Source organism: Gallinula chloropus (assembly GCF_964237585.1).
Source record: "Gallinula chloropus genome assembly, chromosome: 1".
NCBI lineage: Eukaryota > Metazoa > Chordata > Aves > Gruiformes > Rallidae > Gallinula > Gallinula chloropus.
In genome coordinates, this window is record NC_140085.1 from 182934211 (window position 1) to 182947814 (window position 13604).

Here is a 13604-nt window from a genome sequence, read left to right on the forward strand (position 1 = left end):
AAGGCTTTTATGTGATGCTTTTTCTGAACTGCACTGCAATTAGGAACAGCTTTTAAGCTTTATACATGTCTTTTCAATAACTGACCCAGTTTTGCATATGAGATCTTTGGCTATTGTGCCTGTGTGTGTTCCTGAAATGAATGAGTGATCATCAACGTAAAATTAAAATACTTTGGAGAAACACCAGAGCCAGAAGGAAATTGTGAAGAAATACCAGAAGAAAACGCCACCCAAATTTAGCTGAAGGCACTATAAAGCCTGATTTGTACTATCAAGTGGAAGAATTCAGTCACCCCCATGTTCACTGATCCTCCTCTCTCTTCACAAAAATAAATAAAAAATAAAACAGCATGTGCACTAAGCGGCTCCCTTTCTGCACAGAATTGAAAGGAGAGGACACCGAGGGTGAAATGAGATACGCTGGTAATTGTGCAAGCTGTGTCACCCCTAGTGAAGGAGCCCTGGCTTTATCCTAGTCATAAACACGTAACTAGTGAAAACAAATTGTTAGAGACAAACAAAACCTGGGACATGAGACAGAAGATGGTTTGTACATGTGGCTGGCAGGGAACTGATGGAGGCAACGGAGCCTGTCTCAGCTGTAAGGCAGCAGCTGCCGGCTGTGGGAACAACAACCACTTATTTCTTGGGACTCTGAGTCAGAACATTTATCCTCTAGCTTTAAGTATACGCTCATGTTTTCACAGGGGAGTTCCTGTGAACTGCCTGCATACAAGAAAAATAATGTTTTCTTGGGTTTATTTGGCCTTGAGACTTGAAAGAAAAAACAGGCTCTTAATACAACAGATGTGATGCTTTGCCAGCATTTTATTTACCTTGCTGAGCACAAGCAAAATCTACCAAAAACCATCCACAGCCTTGCAAAACCAGAGAATATCTGCAGCAAGAGACCTACTGAGAATATAATCCCTCTGCTTTCTTTACAGAAAACAGCTTAGACTCAAGTTTGCAGCTACAGTGTTTTGTTCACTTCATGGAAAGAATTAACAAAAATGCAATCTGCAAAATTATGACACAGACATCGAAGGTGGAAAAATCATGGTCCTTGTAATTGTGGTACACAGGGAAAGCCACTGGCTATTTGTGGGCCATTTCTTGTTAGTATCTCCTAATGAGTTCATCGGAATTAGGTAAAGACTATATAAACTTTATAAATATTTACCTGAATTCACTGATCCCTCTTTTTAATGTGATATATCACATACATACAAAAATACCTACCATTTTCTGTTACCTACCATTTTCTTAAAAAAGAGGTATAACGAATGGCAATTTAAAAAAAAAAATCCAGAAAAAATAACGTGGCTAACAAAACATTTTTGTTGGTACAGCTAGAGATAAACTGAGTTTCAAATAAGGATTGAATAGCACTTGCAAAAAAATCACATCTTTTTCTAAGTGAAATGTTACAATGGTTGTTACTCTTAAAGTGTCAATCATAACAAATCTGCAGTTGGAAGTGTATTGGTATATTTATTTGTGCAGAGTTTGGGAAGACATTTGCAAACTGGAAATGCTTTTCTTTTTCCTGAATCACCTGCTGAGGCAATAAAAATGCTGAATGATACCCATGCAGTTAGTGAATAGCTTCACCCTGATATCCCTGTTCACACAGATGAACCCAAACAGTACAGCAGAGCATTTACTGAGAATCTATCTGAATTTCTATGACACAGAAAATAGCTCAGATAAAAAATGCTAAATACTGAAATTTGTATTTTTCTAAATTGATTTTAGTAAGCATTTCAGACTGAGAGAACAAGTGGAAGCCCGAACCATTTAGTTGTTCAGATGACACAGAGCAACTTAACCGGCAAAGCTGTATGCACATCCTGACACCTGTCAATCATAAGTAGCCCATCTGGGCCCTGTTCTATTTATTCCTATTCAGTAAAGAGATATTGCACAGGAGGCAGCTGGCGGGCTGCAGAGAATGTTTCTTCCTCCCTTCGTTTTCGTGCCTCTGCCTGTAAAAGGCAGGATCCAGCCATAAGGACCTGGGTTTTTTCTTTTCTCTGAGGCTAGGAAATAGCTGAGGCAGTGCTGGCATAACTGGTGTCACACACAGCTGGATGGGGCTGCACTGAAGTGGTGTGCAAGTGGGGCACACGGTAGCTGGCAGTGTTACCCAGAAAATGAAGATATGTATCCCTTTGTGCCTTTTGCCCAGGCGACTCCAGCATGGAGTAACATCCCCATAAATCTTAATTTGATCAATATGAAAAAATATAATCAATCACCAGAACAGAGAGCAAAAGGAGTGGAGTGCCCAGCACCACTCACTGCTGAGGATCATCAGGGAAAAAAAACAACCCTATGTAATAGAGAGGCCCTGACTGTTAGTATGAAGATTATATGGTATCTTACATGTGGCCTTTAGGCGATGGAAGGACACTCCTCTTTACAGTGGGGAAGCACCACTGATCACATTTTCTATCTTATCGGACTCAGAGCCACAGGTCACACCATTTGAAGAATGATGAATTAAATGCAGAATGTCAGAAAGACGGCCTGGGCAAGCTTCTGGGATGTCAGGTTTTTGTTCTGGTTATCAAGAGCTGAACTACTTTGCATGTGGGCTTTTAAACTGGGATCAGAGTCAGGACCATGAAATATGAGGATGTTTAAATTGTTCCAGGGCTGCAAAGCAAAACCCCATGGGAGCTGGAGTCCTGCTGCTGCACTGCCCAGCACACCCCACTATGACAGAGGCAGCAGCACATTAAGAAATGGGGGAGGCTGTACCTCCTTTTTTAGTTGGGGGTTTGGGGTTTTCTTTGCATTGACTTTTTTGTTCTTCACAGATATTCACATTGCCTTTGAAGACCTTTTTTGTAGAGATAGGATAAAAATACAATCTTCTGTGAAGGTATGAGGAATCATCTATCTTTCTTTCCCTCAAGACACTGATTGTGCCCATTACAGAATTTACTTTTGCCAGTACAGACCTATACAGACAATGAAAAAAATGGATTTCCCTCACTTTTTTTCTTACATAAATTCAATTAATCTGAAAACATTACTTCTTTTCCAATCCGTTCAAGCCCAGAACTGCCAGAAGCAATGAGTGTGCAGGTTAAACAAGCTGAACTAGAGCTACTGCAATAACTGCAGTCCCCGTGGGACCTCACCTGGAAAGACTGTGAGTCTGACAAAGGTGAGCTGCCTCCCTGGAATGATTTTCCATTCCAGACGGTCCAGGGAGACAAGGGAACTTGAACAGCCGCCTCAAAGTAGTGCCCATTGGTTGAACTTGAAATCATGTTCCAAACATCAAGGGTATTTGAGGAGGAACCTCTCAGCATTTTGGCCACATTGTGTAGAAAGGAGGGATAAAAGTTCCCTGGTTTTGTATCGTTGAGGAATGAAGAATGTAGTTCCTCTAGGTGAACTTGCAGAGAACGTCACTCCTGTAACTTGTCTTCAGCATCTGTCCTTGGACAAGAAGAATATTCTTCTGGAGGTATCTTCTCTTTCTCCTGACCTGAGGGTGATGGCAGGGTGACAGGTTTGGCTATTGATGTATGAGAGCAAAAGTTGACATGTACACACCATGTGCACATACAGGATGGTGCAAGGGGACAGAAATTTTGCTTATCAAAGAATGATTATATTTTTTCATATTGACCAAATTAAGATTTATGGGGATGTTCCTTCCATGTGGCCACATTCACACTCTCACCCTTCTGTTCCCCATGATCTGGTTCCCGGACAACAGCACAGCTGACATGGGGGAGTGGTGCTCCAGGGACTGGATGGACTTCCAGAGAGGACAAGGCAGCTGCACCCCATGCATAAACCTCCTCATTTCCTATTGTCATTTGATTTCAGTGCAGGGAGGTGAAGCCTGCTGCTTCCTCTCCTGAGACAACCTAGTTTTTAACTCCCTAAGAATGACTCCAGGCCCTTCTCAAATAATTTCCATGCTGTGTAAAAACAAACAGCATGTGCAGAATGGCTCTGAACCAGAGCTGATCTACAAAACAGTTTTGAAGACTCTAAGGTCCTACAAGCTAGCACAAGTCTCCAGGGCAATCACAAGTATGTGATGAAAGTCACTGCTCTGAATGACAACCTGCTGCTGCCTGTCCCACTCCTGCCACTTCGGTCTTCGCAATAATATTTGGGTTTCAGCAAATGCTTCAAAGTCATTGTTCCTTCTGCTTTGTTTGGCACAGCAGCGCTCATTTTCAGGGGGAAAAAAAAAAGGCAAGAGAATAGCTGTAGAAACACACAGCCTGGTGACAGCCACGGCACAATATGTTTGGTGATCCCCCAAACATCTCGGTGAGCAGGTCCTGCGGCTGCCACCACAGCCAAGTCCTGCCAGCCGCAGTCAGCAGTCACTGGATAGTGTGCTGCAAGTCAGAGGGTGTTCTGCCTATTTGTCTTGCAGTTCATTTAAACTGTAAAAGCACAAATGTGCTGATTTTCATTATTACTTTTGACTTCAGCAGATGTCTTGTGGGCTGTAGCTGTCTCTTTAATATTCCCATCGAACAGCTTTCTGCTATACTATACTGGGGGAAAAGATAATCACATCAGAGGCAGTCCTCTTCCTTCACAGAATTTCCCCACCCAGCATCATGTATTTTATTTTTAAATATGGTGTATATTTGGGGTACTTCAGAACTGATAGCTCATTAAAATAGCATCCTAGCCATCAGTCATGACATTCCATCTGGGAAATAAAGGAAGCTTAAATTTTAAGCCAGCCAATAAATCAAGTATAGTTCTAAACCTTTAAACCCCTAAAACAAATGAGAAAGCAAAAAAAAAAAAAAATACAAGCCACACATAAGCCAAAATTATCCCTTTCTCATGGTCAAAACAAGGCAAAATAAAGCAAATAAAGCAAACCGTAGGCTCTAACACTCATTTTTATTGGGCAAGGAGACAAATCATCACCTGCAAGAGAAGCAGTTCTGCCAGAGACCCTGGAGGAACTTTCTACTACCTGTCATCTATAATTTGGGAGCATGTGGGATTTTCTGGACAGATTCAGCTTCCATACCCTTGCCTGATTACTATCTGTTGCACCACAGAAACAATTGCAGCAAAAAATGATGGGTACTAGCTGCTGAATTTTAAACATTAGCTGGACAATCAACTCACAAGCTCCCATTTGGCATCAGGGCGCGGATTCCAGTCACCATCAGATACGCCACTCCAGCTGAAACCAGGTGTATGTGGTGCATACAAACTTAGGGAGTTGTATTCATGCATTTCATGCATCCTTCCTCCCCCAAATCCCTTCTATATTACAAGAGGAAGAATGGATACACTGTTAGGAGAGGCCACGAAAGGACAAACATTCAATGCTCTGGGGAAATTGTTAGTGGTACTTAAGCATCACTTTCTATTTCAGGGTTTGTAGGCTACATATAGGTGCTAGGAACCTCATCATGAGAGCCTTTCCCACAGAATCAAATACCTAACAAGCCTGCAATGTGAGCAAGCCTGCCTGAAAAGGCTGGTGATGCTGAAGGCTCCATCTGTTGCTCGTTCACAGCACATATTGTCAGGAGACCGGGAATGCCACTCTCCCACCTTTTCATGCTCTCACACTGCTTTGCATCGACAAGATTTCAGAAGCACATTTCTGGCTGTGCTCAGAAGGGATTATGACAACATGCTTGTCATGGTTTCCCTCTGACAACACGCCTTCTCTGCAGACAGCAAACTGGGCTGCTACTGACCTTATTGTCTGGAAAGACAAAGTCCCATGGGATTATTCTCTCTCTTGTTTTCAGAGGTAGACTTTTTTTGCCCGTTTTTTCTTCATCATTAGTCACATGCCTTGACTTTCCTAACTGTGTCATAGTTTACCCTTCCTTTCCCTTTTAGCTTTATGTCATTTCCATCTCTCCCTGCTCCACTTGGACATGGTCCTGTCAAGCAGGGGACATGAAGCACTGGGTACTATTTGCTATATCAGATTACAATAGAAGCAGGGAACGCAGAGATCCCATCTACAGCTTGTAGAGGACCCCACACCAGAACAGGTGGAGAAACCTGAAGGATGCTGTGACCCCATGGGAAGCCCGCGTTGGAGCAAGCTCCTGACAGCGAAACCCACAGCCTGTGGAGAGACTGACCCACAGCAGAGCAGGTTTGCTGGGGAGACTTGTGAGTCTGTGGGGGACAAGGATAGAGCAGTCTGGGCCTGAAGGTCAGCACCCCGTGGAAGGTATCCACGCTGAGGCAATTGGTGAGGAGCTGAAGCCCCGACAGAAAGATTCATGTTGGAGAAGTTCATAGAGGACTGTCTCCTGTGGGTGGGACCCCAGGCTGGAGCAGGGGAATGCCTCCCCTGGCTAAGAAGGACAACAACTCATGAGGAACTGACCGGAACTCCCATTCCCCCATTTCCTGCCCCTCCCTGTGCCACAACTGGGGGAAGAAGGGAGCCAAATCATGACTAAAATTAAGCCTGATAACAAGGGAGGGATGGGGGAAGGTGCTTTAAGATCTGGTCGCACTCCTCATTACCCGACTCTGGTCTCACTGGGTGTGCAGTGCAGTGTAGTAAATTAGACAGTTTCTTTCCTTTATTCTGTGTTGAGGCTGTTATGCCTGTGACACTGATTGCGGAATGATCTCTCCCTGGCCTTATCTTGATTGCTAAGCCTTTCAATACATATATTCTCTCCTGTCCTGCTGAAAAGGGGAGTGGTAAAGCAACTTTGGTAGGCATCTGGCCTCCAGCCACAGCCAAACCACCAAAGCACCTTAAATTCATGGTATATATTCCTGGTCCAGAGCACCAGAACCCCCATGTTTAAGCAGAGTAAGTTGTACTGCTGTTCCTGTTCCCCTGCTCCACGGGACATGGATTTCTGAATTTCACACCAGCACGCACATGCGTGAGCGGGTGCCATGATGTAAACAAAAGGAGCAGAATGAGTGCCCTAAGACATGGTGAAAGTAGGAGGCAGGCTGAAACACATTTAAGCCATCATTACATGCAGCGTTGATATTCCCAGCTCTGAGTCAGGCCTTGTCTCCACCCTGGAACGTTTAGTACTTAGGGACATGGAGTGAGAGACAAGTCCCAGCTCTGAGGCAGAGGTGGCACCTAAACTTTGCAAGACAGTGAGAGAGGAAGGCAGCAACAGAAATATTACAACCTGGTATAAGCTTGAGCTGATACTAGACATTATTCCAAGGTATTTTTACAGAAAGCAGCTGTCAATTGTTGAAGATGTGATATAAATTAAATGAGTAGTGAAAGGAAATCCAAATCACTGAGTAAGCATCGATGTTGAGTATTTGTTTAGTGGATTTAAGGTAAAAGAGAATTCAAAATATGAAGCAAGTTTTAGTCCTTAATACCAGAAGCTTAAGAAAAAAAAAAAGAAAAGAAAAGTTATTCAGAAACTGCATCTGGAGGCAAAGGGTACAGGTTTGTTCTTGACATGACTGCAAGTAACTGTTACAAGGAGAACTAAATTCCTGTCTGTCTGCTCACCTGTTTTGCATAACTAATCTGGAAGGAGTCTTACCAATTTATAACAAAAGAAAAAATTACTACTTACAAACTTCTAAAATTTATTTAAAGGGCCAATCTGACTTTTCAGATGTTGCATACTTGCTTTTGCATGTGTAAAAGTAACAGGAAACACAGTATTTGTAAATGCATCCTTTCTTAACAGCCAAATCCATGGTGATGACATTCTTAATAAATTCAGTTCACATTACTGTAATGATGTTTGTCTAGCAATATCTTGGGAATTACAGTTAGCTTTAGCATTAATTAATTCTGTGCAATTTTCATGCGTTATCGACGTATTTTACATCCTCTGCTGGATCTGAATTACCCCAGGATAATGGAAAATTTTCCAATGCGTGAATTTTCAAAATGCCTTTCAAGAGCAACAAAGCATACAACAAAGAAAAGCAATCTCTTGGGAGCATTAGCATGCAAGATGAAATTTCTAGTTTGTAATCTGCACCTATGTCTCCCGACTAGTAATGCAAAACCTTAAAATAAATTGAATGCCACGATAGCCAGATCCTTGTCTCATGGTCATAGCAAATCAGTAAGAACTAGGATTTAAAGTTTATATTCCTAAAAAAGACTGTCTGGGAGAGGAAATGAAGGTTGTGATCAGTTTTAAATAACTCATGGGGAAACCTGTGATCAACTTTCCTAGTACAATGAACAAATTTTGAGCCTTGAAGTTTTGCATACCTAATGTCAACCAAAATACCTTGGGTTTAGCTATCAGGGAGGGAAAGGCATTACTTCAGGCTCACAGGAGATAGAAGTTAGGAGAAGAAATTAAAAAGCAGCTGACTGTGAAGTCTCTTAGAATAAGCTGCCAAAATTACCACAAATAAAATATGAGCAAAGACAAAATCTCACAGGCGACTATACTGCAGTGCTTGGCAGCAGGGGTAGTTTATCTCTCTCTTTTTTTAATTTGGCATATTCCAGACCTGAGTCTGCAGCAATATATTCATTCATACTTAAACCATGTTTCATTTACTGCTGGTAGTTCCTATAGCTCAGGACAGTGACAGCAGCAAGAGGGACAAAAAGAAGTTTCACACAGGAGGCAAGGTATCAACATCCGCACTGCAGAGCGCGTGGAGGAAGGGCTGATGTCTTGGGGTTTCACCATGCTGGGGGTGCTGGGGTCTCTATCTGATTCTGACCAAGAGACAGAAGAAGGACAATTTGACAACAGTAATCTCCACCAAGGGGGTGTAAGTACCTGTGACAAAACAGGTGGTGGAGTCAGATATTATTACAGAGTTGTGATTACTTAAACTCCCTTTTCAAGCTTCCATAGAAGGGGAAAAAGGGAATGGTGAAGCTGAGAAAATACCTGGTTACACAGATTTTGGTCTCATCTCTCACATTTTAACACCCTTTAGTTTTGGACAGACTTGACTCTAACTCAAAATGGCAAAGTATTAAGCACCAATTTTGTAGTGCAGGCAAGTAGTGTGAGCACAACAACCCAATGAAAGGTAAGCCCACTTTTCTGTCTACAGAAAATTAGTATGGACAAGTGGCTACTTAGGGCCAAGACCCGAGAGAAGACTTCTGGTCTTGAAGATGGAGTATCCCATTGCCAGACCAAAGGTTGTCTGCTACCTAACTTCCAATTGTGTCCTATTTTTAATAAAGTTCATAGCACCTACACCTTTAGAGTGAGACCAGGCACATGTCCCACAAGGCCACAACTCTCAAAATCTGCTTGACAGCCAGCATCAGATTTCATATGAAATTGATTAGCTGCTGCTCTCCCTCATTCAAAAGCCAGAAGGTTCTATGAGTAGCTTGGGAAACTTCTACCCATTAGACCATCATTTAGCATTCGAGCTCTGGCCAGCCTTGAGACCCTGAGATGGATTGAAGCTGTACCTTGTAGAAGGGTACTGCTTGAATGTAAGATGATAGGCTAACAGTGTAGGCGTGATGTGCATTCATATCCTCCCTATGTGAGGCCCATGCATGTGCAGTCCAGACTACTGCAAGCCAGGAAGGCTCAGATGCAGATTGAAGTTCATAGTTCCAGCTTTCCAATTTATCTTCAGACTTTGTTTGACATAGAGCACAGGACTCTCCCTTGTCCTGTTAGTGATGACTTCAGTTTAGGATTAGTCTAAGGAAAAGGTCTGAGCTTCAAGTTAGAGAGTAACACCAGGCCAATAATTCCTCAAGTCTTTACTGCACTGTGGCATATCTTCAGGAGGGGACATAGACCAAACTTCTTTCCTTTTAAGGGCTCTCTTTGAACCCTACAGAGCCAAGGTGGGAACTGAACTTGGGACTTAAGCTGCAACCTAGTATTTTGATATCTCACCATGTTAGTGAAAAGCAGCAGCACAAGCTCATCTCATCATCTTGAGGGAAGAGCATGGGCATCACATCATCTTATAAAGGAGGATATTTTCACCTATCAGACCTGCAGCCACTAGTTTGACACAAGCTCTAAGTCAGATATCTAAGCTACAGATAGGTGTAACATTTCAGGCCAGCTCCTGTCTGAGCATTTCCAGAGATGTTCTCTAACTCCATCCCAGGAATTCTGCAATGAAGGGACTTCTGCTGAATGTGCTACTGTTTTGGCTCTTCTCCTGATTTGTCTTAATCTATGGCTATAAAACTCATTTTAAAAGGACCAGAGAAGGATCCCTGCTCTATGTAGCCCTCTGTAGAGCAAAATGACCTCAACAACCCAACACAGCATTCAGCTATTCCTCATGTCCCACCCAGTGACATGCAGACAGAATTATTGTTCTGTGAGTTTTGGGCTGTGCAAAGTATCTGAAACATTGAAAATGCAGCCCAGGTGAGTGGTGTTGCTATAACATGAAACTAAAAGTGTGTGTAGCCGGTCATGGAGTGTGGTACAAAGGTAGCCGTTGGAGATACTTAGAAGGGATATATCTCGTATCGACTGCATGTGGTAAAGGATGCTTGGAGTGAATCATGTCCCACCATTTTCTGGAAAAGACTCATTGGCATTGTCCAAAACACAGCCATGGAGTAATGTAATATGGATGTGCCCTCAGCCTCTTCAGACACAGCACAGAAGCAGTGAATACACATTGCTGGCTTTCACTCCTAGGATCCGGCATGGTAAAGTTAGACCACGCAGTACCCCACTTTCAGCCAAAGCAATCTTTCACATCCTTTACAGTCCTACAGCCACTCTGAATCCTGGTGGGAGAATACTTGCTAACTCTGAGAAACATGACAATTTTGGTAGTGTACTTTTATAGGCTGGTTTTGCAACTGAAGTTTTGGCAGCTCGCTTTTGCCACTTTGGCCAAAACCTGTAACTAACTGAGACAAGAGCTATTACTTTTGCAACTGTATGAGCTTCAAGCTGCTGCAAACACCTGATCTTCTCTTCAGTTCCCATAAATCTGCTAATTGTAAGAGAGATGAACTCTAGAGCACATGGAGGGCTGTGGGATTTCTCTTTTCAGTTTGATGTCTATTGGTGGCTGTCCAGGAGTGTAAATCTTGAAGGACAGAGGTATGATTGGAAAATGTGAAATAAAAAGCTACTAAAATGAAAGTATCTATACCATCCCAGCAAAAAAAATAAGGACATGAAGGAACATCACCGTGTAGATGTTGTCCCTCTGTAGTTCAATGAGGCCTGATCCAGGCCCTGATTAACATGTGAATTTATTTTATGGCTACTGATGAAATATAATCCTTTTCAGAGTAGACAATGACAATGCTCCTAAAAAAGAGGTCGTAAACAAAAACATCTACTTGGAAGTGGCTGCAAATTCAGAGACATAAACAAATCTGGCCAGTGAAAACAAACGTGTTACTTGCAGCCCCTACACAACCATGTACTAAGGCATATGACACAACTTATTCCAAATTTATTGAATATTTAAAATTCACAAAAAAACCCCCAACAACCTAGGTTATTATATTCCCCAGTTGGTAGGATCAGAAAATGCTGAATTTGATCTTCCTGACTGCCTGCCTTACCCACACACACGTTCTCCCACATCATATTCTCCCATGCAAAACATATGCTGATTTTGCAGAAGACCTCCTCTTTTCTGAAGCCAGCCCTGCAGTGAAAACACACAGCTTCAGCACTGAGCCAGTGGTGTGCCAATGGTCTCCGTCAAAGGCAGGCAACAAGCCAGGAACATGAAACCTTCTCAGCTTCGGATGGCTGGGGGAGAAGTAAAAGCCTTGTCCACCTGAGAAAGCCAATCTTTTCTGTTCTTAGGGACTTCATTCTTCTGCATGTAGGACAAATGAACTGAAAAGAATGTCTCTTCATGTAGCCCATTCTTCTATCATATGTCATCTTATTTCACTCAGTACTCAGTTATCCTTCTACTGAACCAAATAACTTGGTTTTGGCTGCAACTTGTCTTCCAGAAAGACCTCCAGTGCTAATCTGCAGGCACAACTGAAAAATTTGCTGCTTCCAAGGTTAGTTCTTTCACAATGATGAATCACCCTCCCCGTTAAAATTATATATCTTACATCTCTTCTGATTTTTAATTGAAATTCACATGTGAATGTTGCTTCAGGTTCCAGTAACATTAAGCCAATGAATCCCCAAATATCTGATCCAGCATAACAGCTCCTACACATATCAAAGAAATCCACAGCCTTTCAAACCACAGAAAGCTCAATGGAGAAATTCTTATTATATATATCAAATCTACTGGCACATGAACCTCTGCACCCTGCACTGTACTAACAGCATTCAAGGTACAGACAAGCATCAATTAGGGATTTTCTTAATCTACTATCATAATCAAATATTCAGGAAGGCAAATGATAGTACAGACCAATCCCAAAAAGGGAACTTTCAGTGAGAGTTCAAAAAAAGACAAAGACAATATCACTTAGATGTCTGAGATTCAGGCTGAAGCTCAGAGGACAAAATGATAGCATTGGTCATTTCTTTATCTTGGATGGATTGAAAACTGAATTGGAAACTACCCAGTGCTTTCACAGAGTACTAGACTTGAACACTGCAGTTCATCTTCTTCATTTGCCTGATCATCAATTTATTCTGCAAACATCAAGGGAGTCTAACATGAATCCCTCTGCTCTCTCCACAAATCCTTTTGTGGAGGCAAAAATTGTCAAAAACATTTTTTCCCACAAAGCTTTCACTCATAAGTCAACGCCTTCCTCACACTGAGGTCTGCCTGTCTGGTCCAGCCTGCATAATATCAGAGTCCTGGTGGTTTCCAGGGGTGTGAATGTAGAGAAGAGCTGCTGAACTCCACAGAAAATAAACGCGGACAAAACTGGTGTTTGCAACCTCTCAAAACACTGAACATGAGACTGCCATTAAAACCCTTCCTTACAAAGTCCTGTATTGCTTCAGCAGACAGTCACCTTCCCAGGGCTTTGCTTCAGGATGATTTTAATGCCCTGCAATTTCATTGCATATGCCTTTTGTTCACAGTGAGGCCCCACACTTTTGGAACAGTTTACGTCTAAGTATCTGCTTAAGTCTCAACTGAAACCAAATTGCAGTTAAGTATATATTGTGAGAAACAGAGCTGTATTGCACAAACCACTGTAAACGTGGTCGTTAATAGAAAATACTAATATGAGTAAAGTGATAAGCTTAGGCACTTTCATTAATGAACCTCATCAGTTCACATATTCAAAGCACAAAGCAATTAGCTCTCCTCAGAGCAGTTTCATGTGGAATGCCAACTCCACTTATTACAGAACTGAGTTTTTCAGAAACGTGCACACATGTTTTGTGATGACTTCCTAATTGAAAGTACCAGTGCACACATGTTCCCAGAATGATGTTTGAGTAGGTATTAGTACTCACAAGTAGCTGTGAATGAATCCCAGGTAATTTCATGCACTTGTTCTGTTGCATTTCTGAGAACTAGGTCCAAGAAAATAATCCAACACACCAGCCACAGGCTATATCCATGGCAGTAATTAGGAACTCCTTGCTCTGAAACCAGGGCTTGCTATCCTGAAATCTGTTATGTGCTCCCTCTCTTTGCAGGACCGTGGTGCCAACAGGAAATCTCCGTAGAGATAGTCAAACCCAGTGAGTGCATCTGAGTCACTGAAAGAGAATAAACCCATAAAATTA